Below are 20,732 nucleotides of genomic sequence, written 5' to 3'. Positions count from 1 at the left end.
TTTTCTTTTTTTTGTTTGTTTGTTTTGGTATGTTATTACTAAAACACAAATAAAAGTCATTTATGAACTGGTAAAAAAAAAAAAAAAAAGAAAAGAAAAGAAAGGACACTGGGTCTACCGCCTCACCTCGAGAGGCGTCCCTATTGCCTTGCCAAGCCTTGAAGTTTTCCCTCGCAACTAAACAGGAGTCGTAACGTCACTGAACCAACACGAGTTTTGAAGGGCCATCCCTGCCGTAACTCGGAACATACCGCAGGTTCCCGCCACATGGTTTTCTAACTCGAGAAAACCATGAGAATTCCCCCTCGCTGCAAGATGAGGCCCGATTCACCTGCATTGCGTGTAGAACAAGTCCATGTTTCCCATCAAACAAGAAAGGAGCCTTGACTTCCTAGATGAAACTCCACATAGTCCCCAAGAACTCTGTCACAAGTCTAGAGGGACCCTGAGGTCAATGCAGCAATACGAAAGAGCCCCGTGTACTGTAAATCAACTGGAGATGAGGCCCGATTCCCCTGCATTGGCTCCAGAGCCATCCTGCATTCCTCATCAAACTGGACAAGTGGCTTGACTTCTTTTAGGCAACTCCAGAGATTCCCCGAGAACACCGTCCCAAGTCTAGAGGAACATCAAGTTCAGCACAGCAACTCGAGAAAAGCTCCATGTACCACAAATCATTTCGAGATGAGAGCTGATTCCCTGGCTTCGACTCAAGAGGAATACCAACTTTCCACAAGCAGCTCAAGTGGAGGATTTCTCAGCTCTAGGTATGTGATAGGGACCCTGAGTGTGCTGCCTCAAGTGGAATGGACACCGAGATGCCCTGACACGATATAAGGCTGGAATTCCCTACAGTGACTTGAATGCATGCTCCTCTTTCATCTCACAAGATGAAGGGATGACTGAATCCCATGTGGAGACCCTAGAGAATACCCTAGTTCCCTGCCTCATCTCGGCAAGGGGCCTCACATCCCTTTGACAACACGAGAGGCACGCGGAGTTCAATGCTTCGAAAGGAGATGAAGCCTGACTCCTCTTGAAAACTGACAGGAGTCACCGTATCGCTCTGGCAACTGCAAAGGGAAACTTGGTTTCCCGTCTCACCTCGAGAGGCGTCTCTATTGTCCTGCAAAGCATCGAGGAGAATCCCAAAGTGTCCCTCGCAACTAGACAGGACTCCTGACGTTGCTGAACAAACACGAATTTCAAGGGCCATCCCCGCCGTAACTAGAGAACATAACCCAGGGTCCCGACGCAACTCCAGAAAAAAAATGAGACTTTCCCCTCGCCGCGAGATGAGGCCCGATTCCCCTGCACTGCGGGCAGAGTAAGTCCGTGTTCCCCATCAAACATGAAAGGAGCCTTGACTTCCTTGATGGAACTCGAGAGTCCCCAAGAACACTGTCACAGGTTTAGAGGGACCCTGAGGTCACCACAGCAACATGAAAGCGCACCGTGTACTTGAAATCAGCTCGAGATGAGGCCCGATTCCCCTGCATTGTCTCCGGAGCCATCCCGCGTTCCACATCAAACACGACAAGTGGCTTGACTTCCTTTAAGCAACTCCAGAGATTACCCGAGAATACCGTCTCAAGTCTAGAGGAATACCAAGTTCAGCACAGCAACTCGAGAAATGCTCCATGTACCCCAAATCACCTCGAGATGAGAGCTGATTCCCTGACTTTGACTCAAGAGGAATGCCAACTTTCCACAAACCCCTCAAGAGGAGGCTTCTCTCAGCTAGAAGTATGTGAGAGGGACCCTGAATTTGCTACCTCAAGTAGAATGGACCCCGAGATGCCGTGCCTCAAAATAAGGCTGGATTTCCCTGCAATGACTTGAATGCAGGCTCGTCTTTCATCACACATGATGAACGGATGTCTGAATCCCCTCTGGAGACCCTAGAGAAAGCTCTAGTTCCCTGATTCATCTCGATAGGAAGCCTCACATCCTTTTGAAATCTCGAGAGGCATGTGGAGTTAAATGCTTCAAAACGAGAGGATGGCTACCTCCTCTTGAATATTGATAGGAATCAAAAAATTACTGGGGAAACTGGAAAGGACCCTGGGTCTCCCCGCTCACCTTTAGAGGTGTTCCTATTGTCCTGCCAAACCTCGAGCAGAATCCCGATGTGTCCCTTGCAACTAGACACAAGACCTGACGTCGCTGAACCAACACGAGTTGAAGGGCCATCCCCGCCAGAACTCGAGAACAAACCTCCGGTTCCCGCCACAGCTCGAGAAAACCATGAGAATTCCCCCTCGCCGCAAGATGAGTCCCGAATCCCCTGCATTGCATGCAGAGCAATTCCATGTTCCTCATCAAACACGAAAGGAGACTTGACTTCCTAGATGAAACTCCACATAGCCCCCAAGAACTCTGTCACAAATCTAGAGGGAAACTGAGGTCAAGGCAGCAACACGAAAGAGCACCGTGTATCACAAATCAACTCGAGATGAGGCCCGATTCCCCTGCATTGGCTCAGAGCAATCCTGCATTCCTCATCAAACAGGACAAGTGGCTTGACTACTTTTAGGCAACTCCAGAGATTTCCCGAGAACACTGTCCCAAGTCTAGAGGAATGCATGCTCCTCTTTCATCTCACAAGATGAAGGGATGTCTGAATCCCCTGTGGAGTCGCTAGAAAAAGCCCTAGTTCCCCACCCCATGTCGACAGGAGCCCTCACATCCCTTTGACAACTCGAGAGGAACACGGAGTTCAATGCTTCAAAAGTAGACGATGACTGACTCCTCTTGAACATTGACAGGAATTCAAGTATCCCTGTAGCAACTTGAAAGTGACAGTGGGTCTCCCTACTAACCTCGAGAGGCGTCCCTATTGCCCAGCCAAACCTCGAGGAGAATCCCAAGGTGACCCTCGGAACTAGATAGGCGTCCTGACGTCGCTGAACAAACACGAGTTTTGAGGGGCCATCTCCGTCGTAACTCGAGAATATTCCCCAGGTTCTCTCTGCAACTCAAGGAAAACCATGAGACTTCCCGCTTGATGAGAGATGAGATCAGATTCCCCTGCATTGTATGCAGAGCAATTCCGTGTTCCCCACCAAACATGAAAGGAGCCTTGACTTCCTTGATGGAACCCCAGAGAGTCCCCAAGAACACTCTCACAAGTATAGAGGGACCCTTAGGTCCCCAAAGATATATTAACATGCTCCGTGTTCTTCAAATCAAATCGAGATGAGGCCAATTCCCATGCATTGTCTCCAGATCCATGGCTTGTTCCCAATCAAACACGACAAGTGGCTTGGCTTCCTTTAGGCAACTCCAGAGATTACCTGAGAATACCGTCACAAGTTTAGAGGAACACCAATTTCAGCACAGCAACTCGAGAAAAGCTCCGTGTACCCCAAATAAACTCGAGATGAGAGCTGATGCCCTGGCTTTGATTCAAGAGGAATTCCAACTTTCCACAAGCAACTCATGAGGAGGCTTCTCTCAGCTATATGTATGTGAGAGGGACCCTGATTTTGCTGCCTCAAGCAGAATGGACGCCGTGATGCTCTGCCATGAAATAAGGCCAGAATTCCCTGCAGTGAATTGAATCCAGGCTCGTCTTTCATCTCACAAGATGAAGGGATGTGAATCCCCTGTGAAGACCCTAGAGAAAGCCCTAGTTCCCCGCCTCATCTCGACAGGAGGCCTCACATCCCTTTGACAATACGAGTGGAATGCAGAGTTCAATGCTTCAAAAGGAGACGAAGCCTGACTCCTCTTGAAAATTGACAGGAGTCACAGTATCGCTCTGGCAACTGCAAAGGGCAACTTGGTTTCCCGCCTCACCTCGAGAGGCGTCCCTATTGCCCTGCCAAGCTGCGAGGAGAATCCCAAGGTGTCCCTTGCAACTAGACAGGACTCCTGACGTCACTGAACAAACACAAGTTTTCAAGGGCCATCCCCGCCATAACTAGAGAACATAACCCAGGGTCCCGTCGCAACTCCAGAAAAACAATGAGACTTTCCCCTTGCTGCGAGGTGAGGCCCAATTCCCCTGCACTGCGTGCAGAGGAAGTCAGTGTTCCCCATCAAACATGAAAGGAGCCTTCAGTTCCTTGATGGAACTCGAGAGTCCCCAAGAACACTGTCACAAGTCTAGAGGGAACCTGAGGTCACCACAGCAACATGAAAGCGCACCGTGTACTTGAAATCAACTCGAGATGAGGCCCGATTCCCCTGCATTGTCTTCAGAGCCATCATGCATTCCCTATCAAACATGACAAGTGGCTTGACTTCCTTTAGGCAACTCCAGAGATTACCCGAGAATACGTCTCAAGTCTAGAGGAACACCAAGTTCAGCACAGCAACTCGAGAAAAGCTCCATGTAACCCAAATCACCTCGAGATGAGAGCTGATTCCCTGGATTTGACTCAAGAAGAAAGCCAACATTCCACAAACCCCTCAAGAGGAGGCTTCTCTCAGATATAGGTATGTGAGAGGGACCCTGAGTTTGCTGCGTCAAGTGGAATGGTCACCAAGATGTCGTGACTCTAAATAAGGCCGATTTCCCTGCTGTGACTTGAGTGCAGGCTCGTCTTTTATCACACAAGATGAAGGGAATCTGAATCTCCTGTGGAGACCCTAGAGAAAGCTGTAGTTCTCCGATTCATCTTGACAGGAGGCCTCACATTCTTTTGAAACCTCGAAAGTCACGCGGAGTTAAATGCTTCCGAAGAAGAGGATGGCTGCCTCCTCTTGAAATTGATAGGAATCCCAAACCTCCTGTGGCAACTGGAAAGGATCCTGGGTCTCCCCCCTCACCTCGAGAGGCGTCTCTATTGTCCTGCCATGCATCGAGAAGAATCCCTATGTATCCCTACCAACCAGACAGGAGTCCTGACGTAGCTGAGCCAACGCGAGTTTAAAAGGGTCATCCCTGCAGTAACTCGAGAACACACACCAGGGTCCCACCCCAACTCTAGAAAACCATGAGATTTCCTCCTCGCTAAGAGTGAGGGCTGATTCCCCGGAACTGCGGGCAGAGCAAGTCCATGTTCCCTATCAAACACGAAAGGAGACTTGACTTCCTAGATGAAACTCCACATAGTCCCCAAGAACTCTGTCATAATTCTAGAGGGACCATGAGGTCAACACAGCAACATGAAAGATCCCCGTGTACCACAAATCAACTTGAGATGAGACCTGATTCCCCTGCATGGGTTCCACAGCAATCCTGCATTCCTCATCATACAAGACAAGTGGCTTGAATTCCTTTAGGCATCTACAGATATTCCACAAGAACACCGACCCAAGACTAGAGGAACAACAAGTTCAGCAGAGTAACTCGAGAAAAGCTCTGTGTACCCCAAATTACCTCGAGATGAGAGCTGATTCCCTGGCTTCAAATCAAGAGGAATGCCAACATTCCACAAGCAACTCAAGCAGAGGCTTCTCTCAGCTCTAGGTATGTGAGAAACACGCTGAGTTTTCTGCCTCAAGTGGAATGGACACCGAGATGCCCTGACTCGAAATAAGGCCGGAATTCCCTGCAGTGACTTGAATGCAGGCTCGTCTTTCATCTCAAAAGATGAAGGGATGTCTGAATCGCCTGTGAAGACCCTAGAGAAAACCCTACTTCCTCGCCTGATTTCGACAGAAAGCCTCACATCCCTTTGACAACACAAGTGGAACACAGAGTACAATGCTTCAAAAATAGACAATGGCGGACTCCTCTTGAAAATTGACAGGAATCCCAGTATCACCGTGGCAACTTGAAAGGACACTGGGTCTTCCGCATCACCTCGAGAGGTGTCCCTATTGCCCTGCCAAGCCTTGAAGAGAGTCGTGAGTTGTCCCTCTCAACTAGAAAGGAGTCCTGATGTCGCTGAACAAACATGAGTTTTGAGGGGCCATCCGCATCGTCACTCGAGAATATAACCCAGATTCCCTCCACAACTCGAGAAAAACCATGAGACTTCCCGCTCGATGAGAGATGAGATCAGATTCCCCTGAATTGCATGCAGAGCAATTCCAGTTCCCCATCAAACATGAAAGGAGCCTTGACTTCCTTGATGGAACTGCAGAGAGTCCCCAAGAACATTGATACAAGTCTAGATGCACCCTGAGGTCACTGCAGCAACACGAAAGAGCTCGGTGTACCCTAACTCAACTCAAGATGAGCCCAGATTTCACCATATTGGCTCCAGAGCCATCTGACTTTCCCCACCAAACACGACAAGTGGCTTGACTTCCTTTAGGCAACAACAGAGATTCCCCGAGAACACCGTCCTAAGTATAGAGGAATACCACTTTCAGCACAGCAACTAGAAAACAGCTCCGTGTACCTCAAATCATCTCCAGATGAGATCTGATTCCCTGGCTTTGACTCAAGAGGAATGCCAGCTTTAAACAACACCTAAAGAGGAGGATTCTGTCAGCTATAGGTACGTGAGAGGGACACTGAGTTGGCTGCCTCAAGTGGAATGGACACCGAGAGGCCCTGACTCGAAATAAGACCGGATTTCCCTGCAGTGACTTGAATGCAGGCTCGTCTTTCATCTCACAAGATGAAGGGATGTCTGAATCCCCTGTGAAGACCCTAGAGAAAGCTCTAGTTCCCCGCCTCATCTCGACAGGAGGCCTCACATCCCTTTGACAACACGAGTGGAACACGGAGTTCAATGCTTCAAAAGGAGACTAAGCCTGACTCCTCTTGAAAACTGACAGGAGTCACAGTATCACTCTGGCAACTGCAAAGGGAAACTTAGTCTCCCGCCTCACCTCGAGAGGCGTCCCTTTTGTCCTGCCAAGCCTCGAGCAGAATCCCAAGGTGTCCCTCGCCACTAGACAGGACTCCTGATGTCGCTGAACAAACACGAGTTTTGAAGGGCCATCCCCGCCGTAACTCGAGAACATAACCCAGCTTCCCGCCGCAACTCCAGAAAAACAATGAGACTTTCCCCTCGTCTTGAGATGAGGCCCGCTTCCCCTGCAATGCATGCTGAGTACGTCCGTGTTCTCCATCAAACACGAAAGGAACCTTGACTTCCTTGATGGAACTCCAGAGAGACCCCAATAACCCTGTCACAAGTCTAGAGGGATCCTGAGGTCCCTGGAGCAACATGAAAGGGCTCCATGTACTCCAAATCAACTCGAGATGAGGCCCAATTCCCCTGCATTGTCTCCAGAGCCATCCTGCATTACCCATCATACACGACAACCGGCTTACTTCCTTTAGGCAAATCCAGAGTTTCCCCGAGAATACCGTCTTAAGTCTAAAGGAACACCAAGTTCAACACAGCAACTCGAGAAAAGCTCCGTGTGCCCCAAATCATCTCGAGATGAGAGCTGATTCCCTGGCTTCACTCAAGAGGAATGCCACCTTTCCACAAGCCCCTCAAGATGAGGCTTCTCTCAGCTATAGGTATGTGAGAGGGACCCTGAATTTGCTTGGTCAAGTGGAATGGTCACCGAGATGCCGAGACTCGAAATAAGGCCGGATTTCCCTGCAGTGACATTAATGCAGGCTTGTCTTTCATCTCAAAAGATGAAGGGATGTGTGAATCCCCTGTGGAGTCGCTAGAGAAAGCCCTAGTTCCCCACCTCATCTCGACAGGAGGCCTCACATCCCTTTGAAAACTCAAGAGGAACACGGAGTTCAGTGCTTCAAAAGTAGACGATGACTGACTCCTCTTGAAAACTGACAGGAATCCCAGTATCCCTGTGGCAACTTGAAAGGACACTGGGTCTCCCGCCTCACCTCGAGAGGCGTCCCTATTGCCCTGCCAAGCCTTGAAGAGAATCGTGAGTTGTCCCTCACAACTAGACAGGAGTCCTGACGTCGCTGAATAAACACGAGTTTTGAGGGGCCATCCCCGTCATCACTCGAGAATATAACCCAGGTTTCCTCCACACCTCGAGAAAAACAATGAGACTTCCCGCTCGATGAGAGATGAGACCAGATTCCCCTGCATTGAGTGCAGAGCAAGTACGTGTTCCCCTTCAAACACGAAAGAAGCCTTGACTTCCTTGATGGAACTCCAGAGAGTCCCCAAGAACACTCTCACAAGTATAAAGGGACCCAGCGGTGTCCGCAGCAACACGAAAGTGCTCCATGTCCTCCAAATCAACTCGAGATGAGGCCTGATTCCCCTGCATTGTCTCCAGATCCATCCTGCTTTCCCATCAAACACGACAAGAGGCTTGACATCCTTTAGGCAACTCCAGAGGTTCCATGAGAACACAGTCCCATGTCTAGAGGAACACCAAGTTCAGCACAGCAACTCGAGAAAAGCTCCATGTACCCCAAATCATCTCGAGATGAGAGCTGATTCCCTGGCTTTGACTCAAGAGGAATGCCAAATTTCCACAAGTAGCTCACGAGGAGGCTTCTCTCAGCTATATGTATGTGAGAGGGACCCTGGGTTTGCTGCCTCAAGTAGAATGAACCCCGAGATGCCCTGACTCGAAATAAGGCCGGGTTTCCCTGCAGTGACTTGAATGCAGGCTCGTCTTGCATCTCACAAGATGAATGGATGTCTGAATCCCCTGTGAAGACCCTAGAGAAAGCCCTAGTTCCCCGCCTCATCTCGACAGAAGGCCTCACATCCCTTTGACAACACGAGTGGAACGCAGATTTCAATGCTTCAAAAGTAGACAATGACTGACTCCTCTTGAAAATTGACAGGAATCCCAGTATCCCTGTGGCAACTTGAAAGGACTCTGGGTCTCCCGCCTCACCTCGAGAGGCGTCCCTATTGCCCTGCCAAGCCTTGAAGAGAATCCCGAGTTGTTCATCACAACTAGACAGGAGTCCTGACGTTGCTGAACAAACACGAGTTTTGAGGGGTCATCCCCGTCGTCACTCGAGAATATACCCAGGTTTCCTCCACAACGCGAGAAAAACCATGAGACTTCCCACTTGATGAGAGATGAGATCAGATTCCCCTGCATTGCATGCAGAGGAATTCCGTGTTCCCCATCAAACATGAAAGAAGCCTTGACTTCCTTGATGGAACTGCAGAGAGTCCCCAAGAACACTGATACAAGTCTAGAGGGACCCTGAGGTCACTGCAGCAACATGAAAGAGCTCGGTGTACCCCAAATCAACTCAAGATGAGGCCAGATTCCCCTACATTGGCTCCAGAGCAATCCGGCGTTCCCCATCAAGCATGACAAGTGGCTTGACTTCCTTTAGGCAACTCCAGAGATTCCCCGAGAAGACCATCCTAAGTATAGAGGAACACCACGTTCAGCACAGCAACTAGAAACAGCTCCGTGTACCTCAAATCCTCTCGAGATGAGGGCTGATTCCCTGGCTTTGACTCAAAAGGAATGCCACCTTTAAACAACACCTAAAGAGGAGGATTCTGTCAGCTATAGGTACGTGAGAGGGACCCTGAGTTTGCTGCCTCAAGTGGAATGGACACCGAGATGCCCTGACTTGAAATCAGGCTGGATTTCCCTGCAGTGACTTGAATGCAGGCTCGTCTTTCATCTCACAAGATGAGGGGATGTCTGAATGCCCTGCAGGGACCCTAGAGAATACCCTAGTTCCCCGCCTCATCTCGACAGGAGGCCTCACATCCCTATGACAACACGAGAGGTGCGGAGTTCAATGCTTCAAAAGGAGATGAAGCCTGACTCCTCTTGAAAACTGACAGGAGTCACAGTATCGCTCTGGCAACTGCAAAGGGAAACTTGGTCTCCCCCCTCATCTCGAGAGGTTTCCGTATTGCGCTGAAACATCTCAAAGAGAATCCCTATGTCTCCCTCCCAACAAGACAGGAGCCCTGACTTCGCTGAACCTCACCCCAGACCCTGCACCTGGGTCACTTGTCCATTTTCCAAGGTGACTCCACCTGAATTATCCTGTGTCTGGAATCACATGTGCACATCTCCAGGATGACCCCACTTCCCAGACCCAGTACCTGTGGTCACACTTCCACAATCTCCAGGGTGACCACAACACACTGGACCATGCACCTGGGGTCACATGTCCACAGTCTGCAGGGTGACACTCTCCCAAACCCTATATCTAGGATCACATATCTACAGTCCCCTGGGTGATCCCTCCCAGACACTGTACCTGCAGTCACACATCCACAGTCTCCATGGTGACCACTTCCCAAGCCTTGCAACTGGGCTCACAATTCCACATTCTCCAGGGTGACTTCCTTCTGACCATTCCCCTGGGGTCACATATCCACATTCTCCAGGGTGACCAACCCAGTCCCTGTCCATGGGGTCACATATCAACAGTCTCCAGGGTGACACTCCTCCCCTGAATGCACATTTCAAGGGGAGCACAAAACAGCACACCCAAAATATGTCCATTTGACAAAAGGGTTATTTTGGACTGATTAATTAAAAAAACAAAAACAAACAGCTGCCCCAGGAGGATCTTTGAAAACCAAGTTGAAATGCCATTTTATGAAGTAGACTTACATTTATTAAGGATATCTCCATCTTTAAGGATGTGTCCCTGTCTGGACCAGGAAATAGAGGATGACTAAATATCAAGAATGGACTAAGTATCAAGACTGATTTGATTTCACTAAATTACTTGACTAAATATCAAGAAAGTCTATGGAATGGACCTGGAAGTTAATCTGCATACCACCATACCTTTGTTTACTGTGCTTCAGCTAATAATCTCCCTTAAATAACTTCTTCCATTCCTTAACCTCCTTCTTTCATTCTTAGCTGATGTTAGCATTTAAGGTAAAGTCTTGGACCATTTCAGAAAGTGACTGTTTTCCCAGGTATCTTTCAACTCTATAGGAGGTATGCATGGCATATATTAAACTTCTGATTGTTTTTCTCCAATCCATCTCCCTTTCATTATGAACATCTCAGTGAAGAACATTGAGGCTAGGGGGAAAATTATCTTTCCTCTCATCTAATGCAATAAAATAGCATTCAGAGATATAGAGGAATGAACCACAGACCAATTAAAAAAAATAAAGAAAAGCATGAATCTAACACTTACATTACTAAGTGAAGGAATCCAGCCTCAAGTTCTACACACTGTATGATCTTATAAGACATTCTAGAAAAGGTAAAACAGACATGATAAACAGTTTATGGAATATATGTCTGAAAAATTTCACACGGTACTTTAGTAAGGAATACCTGCCACTATGCATTTGTCTAAGCACATAGATTTTTGTTTTCAGAACACAAGTAATTTATTACCTATTCACATTTATTTATTTATGGTATGGAGTGCCAAAGACTGGAATGCAGAATTTAACAAAGAATCTAACAGATTGAGAAATACATGAAAAGCTTCAGACTTCCCTAGGGGCCCAGTGTTTAAGACTCCACGTTGTCAGTGCAGGAAAGGTGGGTTCAATTCCTGGTCAGGGACCTAAAACCCCACATGCTGCAGCACAGTCAGAAGATTTAAAAGGAAGAAGAAAATTTTTAAAAAGCCACTCTCACTGTTAGGACAAAATTATCTGATCTAAGTTCACTGTGTAATTGAATGGAATCTGCAGGCCAAAGGCAAAATGTACCATAAACAATGGGCTCTGTAAGTTCTTTCCACGGGGGTTTGTAGCTAACAGGACTGAAACTACCATATCAGTCATTGAAGGAGCAAGCCCTGAATTTGATAAGTGATGAGTAGTGGAAGCCAGGTTTCTTACCATTGGAGTGGGAAGTTACAGGCAGACAAAAGGAGAAGGTTATAATACCGGTGTCATAAGAGGTCAGGTTGGAGACATCATTATAAACTATCTTTCCTAATACAGAAACATATAACTCCATGTGAAAATCTTCATAACCGTGTGTATGCATAGTCTGGATACATGCATGTGTATTTCCATGCATTGTCTGCTGAGATTACTAAGTTCCCACATACACGTTTTTATTAATATGCTCTAATAAAAAGGGACAAGGACTCTTTAAATATGCGTCTGATACTAGGACTGAGACAGTAATATGTAAAGCAGCATAATCTTAAAATGTGAGAAAGAAGGACCAAAAAGCCCCATAAAAGCTGAATTATGTAAAATAAAAGCAGGAGAGTATGGAAAAAGCTATCAATAGCCAAAGCTAGAATGAACTAAGCAGTCTAATTGGCTGGATTATAGACAAAAGAAAGTGAAAGTGAAGTTGCTCAGTCGTGTCTGACTCGTTGCAACCCCATGGACTGTAAGCTACGAGGCGCCTCCATTCATGAAATTTTCCAGGCAAGAGTACTGGAGTGGGTTGCCATTTCCTTCTCCAGGGGATCTTCCCCACCCAGGGATTGAACCCAGGTCTCCTGCATTGCAAGCATATGCTTTTACAGGCTGAGCCACCAGGGAAGCTCCCAAAAGTTTAAAATAATTTTCAGGTGTCCAAAGAGGTAAAAAGTAAAAATTAGGTTTTATGAGTAATATTGAATAAAAATCTCACACAGAAAGATTCTAAATAATTGATACAGACTCAGCTGTCCATCAAGTATATGAAGATAACTCCCCTCTCATCAAATGTGGGTCCTGCATTATGACTTCCTCCTTAATAAGGCACTCAGGATGGATGTAAGGAAAATCAACAATAAAGACAAATAACAAATGTTGGCGAAAATGTACGAAATTGAAACTCAAAACTTTACTTGTGGAGAGGTAAAATGGTGCAATCAATGTGTGCAAAACAAGCATTTTCTCGAAAACATAAAAATGTAATTATATCACTCAGCATTGGCCACAGGACTGGAAAAGATCAGTTTTCATTCCAATCCCAAAGAAAGGCAAAGCCAACGAATGTTCCAATTACCACACAGTTGCACTCATCTCACACGTTAACAAAGTAATGATCAAATTTCTCCAAGCCAGGCTTCAACAGTACGTGAACATGAATTTCTAGATGTTCAAGCTGGATTTAGAAAAGACAGATGGACCAGAGATCAAATTGCCAACACCCGTTGGATCATTGAAAGAGCAAGAGAGAACAACATCCAGAAAAATATTTACTTCTGCTTTGTTAACAATGCCAAAGCCTTTGACTCTGCAGATCACCACAAACTGTGGAAAATTCTGAAAGGTATGGGAATACCAGATCACCTTACCTGCCTTCTGAGAAATCTGTATGCAGGTGAAGAAGCAACAATTAGAACTAGACATGGAACAATGAACTGGTTCCAAATCAGGAACAGAGTACAGCACCCTGCTTATTTAACTTATATGCAGAGTATATCATGTGAAATCCTGGGGCTGGATGAGGCACAAGCTGGAATCAAAATTGCCAGGAGAAATATCAATAATTTCAGAGACACAGATGACACCACTCTTATGGCAGAAAGCAAAGAAGAACTAAAGAGTCTCTTGATGAACGTGAAAGAGGAGAGTGAAAAAGTTGGCTTAAAACTCAGTATTCAGAAAACTAAGATCATGGCATCCGGCCCCATCACTTCATGGCAAACAGATGGGAAAACAATGGAAATGGTGACAGAATTTATTGGGGGGGGGGCTCCAAAATCACTGAAGATGGTGACTGCAGGCATGAAATTAAAAGACACCTGCTCCTTGGAATAAAAGTTATGACCAACCTAGATAGCATATTAAAAAGCAGAGACATTACCACCAAAGTCCATGTACTCAAAGCTATGGTTGTTCCAATAGTCATGTATAGATGTTACAGCAGGACTACAAAGAAAACTGAGCACCGAAGAAGTGATGCTTTGGAACTGTGGTGTTGGAGAAGACTCTTGAGCATCACTTAGACTGCAAGGAGATCCAACAAGTCAATCCTAAGGGAAATCAGCCCTGAATATTAATTGGAAGCACTGATACTAAGCTGCAACTGCAATACTTTGGCCACCTAATGTGAAGAACTGACTCATTGGAAAAGACCCTGATGGTGGGAAAGATTGAAGGCAGGAGCAGAAGGGGATAACAGAGAATGAGATGGTTGATGGCATCACCAACTCGATGGACATGAGTTTGAGCAAGCTCCGGGAGTTGGTGATGGATAGGGAAGCCTGGTGTGCTGCAGTCCATGGGGTCACAAAGAGTCGGACATGACTGAGTGACTGAACTGAAATATTATATGTTTTGGTAACTCCACTCCTAGATATTCATCCAAAGAATTTAAAAGAGGTGTTCAGATATATACTTGTACACCAATATTTACAGCAGCAGTGTTCTTGATAGCCCAAGTTAAAAACAATGAAAATGTCCACCAACAAGTGAATGGAAGAGCAAATAGGGCAGTTCCATCCATGAGATGCATTACTCTGCCATATAAAGGAATATAGTAAAATAATGCCACAGCTTCAAGAAATAGTAGGGGGCTTTTCAAAAACTTAAACACAGAGTTAACATAGAATCCATCAATTCCGGTCCAGGTTATACACTGAAAATATTTAAAACCAAATGCTGGAACAGATATTCAAACCCCATATTCATAGCAGCATTATTCATAGTAACCAAAAGGTGGAAGCAGCACAAGTGTTCAACAGATGACTGGATGAGCACGATGTAGTATATACACAACGGGATATGATTCAACCTTTAAAAACAAGATAACTCTCATACATGCTATAGTGTAGATGAAACTTCAAGTCATTAGGTGAAGTGAAAGAAGCCTGACACAAAAGGAAAAATGTTCTATGATTCCACTAGCATGAGATAGCCATATAAGACAAATTCCAAGTAGAATAAGATGGCCAGGGATTGGGGGCTATGAGTATTTAATGGTTACAGTGTCACTTCAGGAAAAGGAAAAGATTCTGGAGATGAATGGTGGGGGAATTTTTACAATGTGAGTGCAGTTAATGCTATAGAAGTTCATACTTAAAATGACTCAAATAATAAATGTTGTTATATGTTTGTAAGCACAATGAAGAAAATGACACATGGCACAACATGGAAAAGCACTAAAAACATTCTCAGTGAAAGAAACCACACTGGAAAGCCACCCAGATCACAGTCATCTTGTCACTTTAAATCCATGAAGGTTTTTAACATGAGGGAAAGCCCCAGTGATGGCTCCAGAAAAAGAAAACTGCATTGGAATGAAGAAAGACAGTTGCACAAAGCTTGGGCAGCTGATGAAAGTTGAACTGGTCCTATGGATGGGATTGTAATGTGGAAACCATAATTATCCCCCATTTTGGGGTTGTGGGCTGGTTCCCCGGGAAAGTGACCATGTTTTGGGTAAAACACATTGCAGTATTTGATGTGAATGTAGAAAACTTTGTACCACTATTTAAAGTAGACATGTTTGAAATTTTACTAGAAAGTAAGTTACTTTTCAATACAGCCATGTAAGTCACATGCCAGAAAATCAGAGATGACATCGAACATTGCAATAGAGGCCAAGACTTAACCAAACCAAATTCAGCTAAAGTAGTTTGATGCTAATTGCCTTGTACTAGTCCACATTGTATTAAAAGGCATCATAGGAAGAATATATTAGTAGACACCATGCCCTGGGTGCTGTGGATGACCAGATTGAACTGAAACTGTTAGATGTCTTAATTCTAGTTTTCCGCATAACACTACACCAAAGCAACTGTCAGAACTAAAAAGCAAATTCACGGACTTGCCTGGCAGTCCAGTGGTTAAGACTGCACTTCCATTGCAGGGGGTACAGGTTTGATCCTTGGTCAGGGAACTAAGATCCAACATGTCGAGCTGCGGGGCCAAAAAAAAAAAAAAAAGAAAGAAAAAAGAAAGTCAGCAGAACTGCAAGATCATTTGTGATTCTCTACAATAATAATTAACTATCAGAAAGAGAAGTTAAGAAAATAATTCCTTTTACAATTGCATCCCCTCCCCCACATAACTAGAAATCTAACCAAGGACTTGAAAGACCTGAAGCGAAATACTACAAGACAATGATCAAAGAAACTGAATGGACACAAGTAAAAAGATATCCCATGCTTATGGGTGCAAATACCATTAAAATATCCATTCTAAACAAAGCAACGTACACATTCATGCAATCACTGCCAACATTTCAATGACATTTTTCACAGAAACAAAAGCAATCTTCACATCTGTGTGGAGCCACAAAGGAACCAGAAAAGACAAAGGGATCCTGAGAAACAGAACAGGCTGGTGGCATGTCTATCCCTGACTTCAATCTAGAGTATGGACCTAAAGTCATCAGAAGACGTGTGGAATTGGCACAGAAATAGTCAAGAGAGCTCAGAAGTAAACCTACAGGTGCATGGTAATTAATTTACAAGAAAGGAACTAAGAACATACACGCGGGAAAGGACAGTCCCCCCCCGCCCCAATAAACCATGCTGGGAAAAATGGAAACCACACACCAAGGAACAATATAGGACACCATCTTATACTGCAGACAAAAACTGACTAAAATCCCACAACTTTCCACATCAAGCCCTAACAGTCTTGGGTCCTCTTAAGACAGGCTTTCAGCAACAGCCACACACAGAAGCTTCTTCCATACTTTTTCTTTCAGCAGCATATCGTTGCAGGAATCTTGAGGAAACCGGACTCCCGTCAGACTCAACTGAACCCCACAATGTCCCAAAGCTGAAGCACCCATGGGTTCTGCAGAGATCAGAGTCCTGTCAGCCTCAACTGAACCCCACAATGCCCCAAAATTGAAGTCCTAGTGGATCCTGAGGAGACTAGTTTCCATCAGCCAAAGCTAAACCCCATAATGCCCCAAAGCCAAAATACAATGGATCCTGTGGTGACCCATCTCCTGTCAGCCTGAACTGAACCCCACAATGTCACAAAGCTGAACCCCCATAAGGTCCTGAGGAGATCAAATTCTATCAGCCTGAATTGAACCCCACAATGCCCCAAAGCTGAAACCACATGGGTCTTGTGGTGACCCATCTCCTGTCAGCCTGAACTGAACCCCACAATGTCCCAAAGCTGAACCCCCAGCGGGTCCTGAGGAGACCAGATTCCATCAACCTGAACTAAACCCCACAATGTCCCCAAACTGAAGCCCCGGTGGGTTCTGAGGAGACCAGATTCCATCTGCCTGAACCTCACCTCACAGTATCCCAAAGCTGAAGCCCTAGTGGGTCCTGAGGAGACCAGAATGCTGTCAGTGGCCACCAACAGCCAGGTACTCCAGCAGAGTGGGGAGTTCCCCCTGGGGTGAGGGGAGTGTCAGGGAGGCGGGCTCTTCATTATCACGAACAGGCATGATCAAGAAGGTTTGCAGGGGCCAGGGCAAGGGCAAGGGAGACGAGCTCCAGCTCCGAGTATTCTAAGTCCCCACTTTCTGAGATTGCATGACCTACATGATCCAGACTTTGCAAGGAGCAAGCTGAGTTACAGAGGCAGAAGGAGCAGGAGGTGATGTAAAATTTTAACGTTTCCTCTTCAGGTTCAGAAAGACGAAGACCTCCCAGGTTCCCAGGGCCTTGTGCCCAAGTGACTGTGAGCTCTTCCTCCTGGGTGTATGACCAACCCCCACACTAAGTCCCCTCTACACCCATGGCCCTGGCCCAAGCCTAACCTCCCTCTCAGGCCCTGATGAAGCTCCCTGCCCCCATTGTGCATCTCACATCCCACCTCAACGTGGTCTTTTTGAAGCCTAAACAAGACCATACTCCTCTTCTCCCTGTGATTCCCCTCACCTGATGAAGCCAGGCCTTCATCCATTCCAGGTGACTCCAAGGGCCTCATTCTCTCCAGACTCCATGTGTGTGGCTGCTCTCTGTGCCCATCTTTATGGCCCTGTGGTGATCTCCTAAAATGAAGGTTATTTGATACAGAGAGAATGGGGTAAATGGTGGCCACCAAAGATGTGTCCCCCAAGAACAGGGCCGTATCTGGGAAAAGAGTCTTTGTAGATGTATTTAAGGATATCAAGGTAAGGTCATCTAGGGTTAGGGTGACCTTCAATCCAACTGACAAACTCCTTCAAAGAGACGAAAGAGGACACAAAGGGGAAGTCTTTTAAAGGAAGAGGCAGAGGCAGAGATGGGAGGGAGGGGGCCACAAGCCCACGGACCCCTGGAGCCCCTGAAGGTGGAAAAGTCAGGAATGATCCTATCTTGGAGTCTCTGGAGGGCCCTCAGCCCTGTGCCACCTTGATTTCCGATGTCTGGTCTCCAGGACTGGGGGAGGATGAACTCCTGTTGTTTTAAACCACCCAGCTTGTGATCATGTTAGAGAAGCCACAGAGCAGCCACACAGACCCTGCTCTGTAGGATCCTAGAAATGTGCATCTCATTAAAGCAGATGAAGGGTGGTTTACAGAACCCTTAAAATCAGCACTGGACCCTCAGAAATGTTAAAGCAGTGGCTGGGCTCCAGAATGTTGAGGGGTCAAGCCTGAAGCCTGTGCCTAGGGGTACTGGATGCACACGCCTCCCCAGGTTCTTATACCAGTATTTGTGGTGTAACATCTCAGTCCTGATGGAGGACATTTAATATCAATGGCCACATTGCTAATTAAGAAGCCACCAATTGCACAGGTGAAAGCCCAATTAGGGGACTTGCTTCAGGGATGAGCAATTCTGAAGATGGTCAGGGATGGGGACTTACTCATGTGTAGCCAGCAGCCCTTGCACATACCCCACCCCCTCCCCTCCCAAGGAGGGTCCTCAGTGGGAAGCTGGGAGACTCCACAGAGTCATCTCTAAGTAAATGCTGGCTGACCCCCAGGCTAGCCATTCCTGAACCTCATCCGCCCTTCACAGATAAAACACTTAAATATGTGCAAAGACCTCACAGGCTGGAGAAAAGTGGAGCCACTCCAGCGACAGCATGCTTACTCACGTGTCTCCTGTAGGTCAGGCAGGATGGTCTTGGCCTGGGTGACCTGGAAGCTTAGCACTTTCCTACCTGAGTTACTCCTCCTGTCCTGCTTCCATTACCTGTTTTCTTGCTTCTTCATCTCTGCCTGAGAAGATTTCCAACAGCAGGAACAGGCGACACAGCCCATCCTTAGGAAGTGACAGCCTAGCACCTCCTGCAAAAGGTCCAGCAGAGCCCAACACACACCCAATCCCCCAAAACACCATGGGCCCTCACTCTCTCTTATCAAGCCAGCCCTGCAAGATCTAAGCAGAAAGACAGCATCAGGTACAGCTGCAGGCACTTGAGGGGGTTTACATAGACCTCAACCCAGGCACACATCCAGAGGGCAGGCCAGTCAGGTCAGCCAATCTGCCCACTTGGGCTTGTGGTTTCAGAAAATGGGCCTCGTTGTCCTGGCCAGGGTTCCAGGAACAGGTGTGGGTCCTTTGGGTCAGGATGGATATGGGGCTGCTGCTCTGACTTGTTTTCTAATCTTTTTATCTGACCTCTAAGTGGGAGAGGATTTCAGGAAGGCCTTCTTCTAATGAGAGGGACCCAGGGGTCACGGAGAGGACGGGTGGTGGGTGGAGACAGACTCAGTGCCCAGGTGCTATGGGACCCTCTGGAAAACCTGCTGGAAGGAGGCTGCAACCAGTGAAGCCCAAGGTCACAAAGCTATCCTGAAGCTGCTGTATGTTACCTCAGGTCCTCCTCTGAGGGTCTCAAGGTCAGATCTGTCCAACAGAGGAGCTGGGGGCTCTTTGCAATGAGGGCTTTGTGCACAGTTCCTGGGTGCTGTGCCCTGCAGGGTACCTTCCCAGGTGAGCCCTATATCCTGGGAGGCACCTGCCCATAAGAACCATGTATCCTGGGAGGGGCGAGTGAACAAGTGTTCTCTCTGTGCAGTCATCACAGAGTAGCTTAGTGACTCTCACGTGGGCAGTGCTGGAATTAGATGAGAACAAGGACATGTTGGGGGACGTTCCCTGAGACACCCCCAGGCCCATCCAGAGTGAAGAGTTCAGTAGGTGGGTACTAGTTGCTGTGCTGGAGTGGGAGGCTTCATGGGTGCCTCTTGTTTCTTCACCTGACATCACAGAGGCCTCTGAGGACACAGAAGACAGCCTGCCCAGGGACGGTGGGAGCTCCTGGTGACCAGGCACGGGACGTGAGAGGGAAGGACCAGGCTGAGGGGGCCTTTCTGCTCTGAGCTGGGAGTGGACAAGCAAGTGGTGAGTGTGATCCAGGAAAGTGGCCCTGGTGATGGGAGGCTTGTTGAGGCCGTCTGAGCATGAGTTGGAAAAGAATGTCCAGACATAGAGCATTTCAGAGGGGAGTGAGTTTGTATTAAGAACAAAGAGCAGAGATAAAGTGGGCACTGTGAGCTCAGGGGGCCAACCACCTGACAGACTAGGGAAAGTTGACTGATTTCCTGGGTTAAGAGCCAATTTTTACAGTTTCAAGACAAAGAAAATTCCTGCTGGAAGGTTGATATTAGGTGATTGGGTGGGGTACCATAGGGTGTTTACTGGAGTGGGCATCTTTGCCTGGTAGGGAGTCAGGAAGCTCATTAGTGATGATCAGGTGCTTTTGGCAACAGTTGCAAAGGGGGCCCAGTCAGATTCACAGGTGACCTTGGTTCTGGGACCCACTTCTATGGCCTTGGTGTGAGGCCTCCCAGCTGTGGCCTTGGGGAAGGAGTCACCTCAACAAGACTGACCCTGCTTCAGAGTAAAAGTTCCATCAAGTTTTCTCTGCAGGAGATATCTAGTGATCCTAGATCTGTTTGGAAAAGTCTTGGACACTGCAGGGACACATACTGAGTGTGAACCTGGATATTGAACCTTGTTGGCAAAACTCCCCTTTTCTCTCTGTTGGCATTAAAAGGGTGTGGGCTGACAGCTGCCTGAGAATCCATCCAATTGACAATTTTCTACTTACGACATAAATGGGTTTGGTCAAATTATTTCTATTTCTGTGCAAACAGGCAGCTTGCAACTCCTTGTGGCAGGATCATTTCCAATAGATTGTCAACTAATCAAGGTA

Source organism: Cervus elaphus, chromosome 13 (genome assembly GCF_910594005.1).
Source record: "Cervus elaphus chromosome 13, mCerEla1.1, whole genome shotgun sequence".
NCBI classification, from domain to species: Eukaryota; Metazoa; Chordata; class Mammalia; order Artiodactyla; family Cervidae; genus Cervus; species Cervus elaphus.
The sequence above is the reverse complement of the archived record's forward strand: the minus strand, read 5'-3'. Positions refer to the sequence as shown.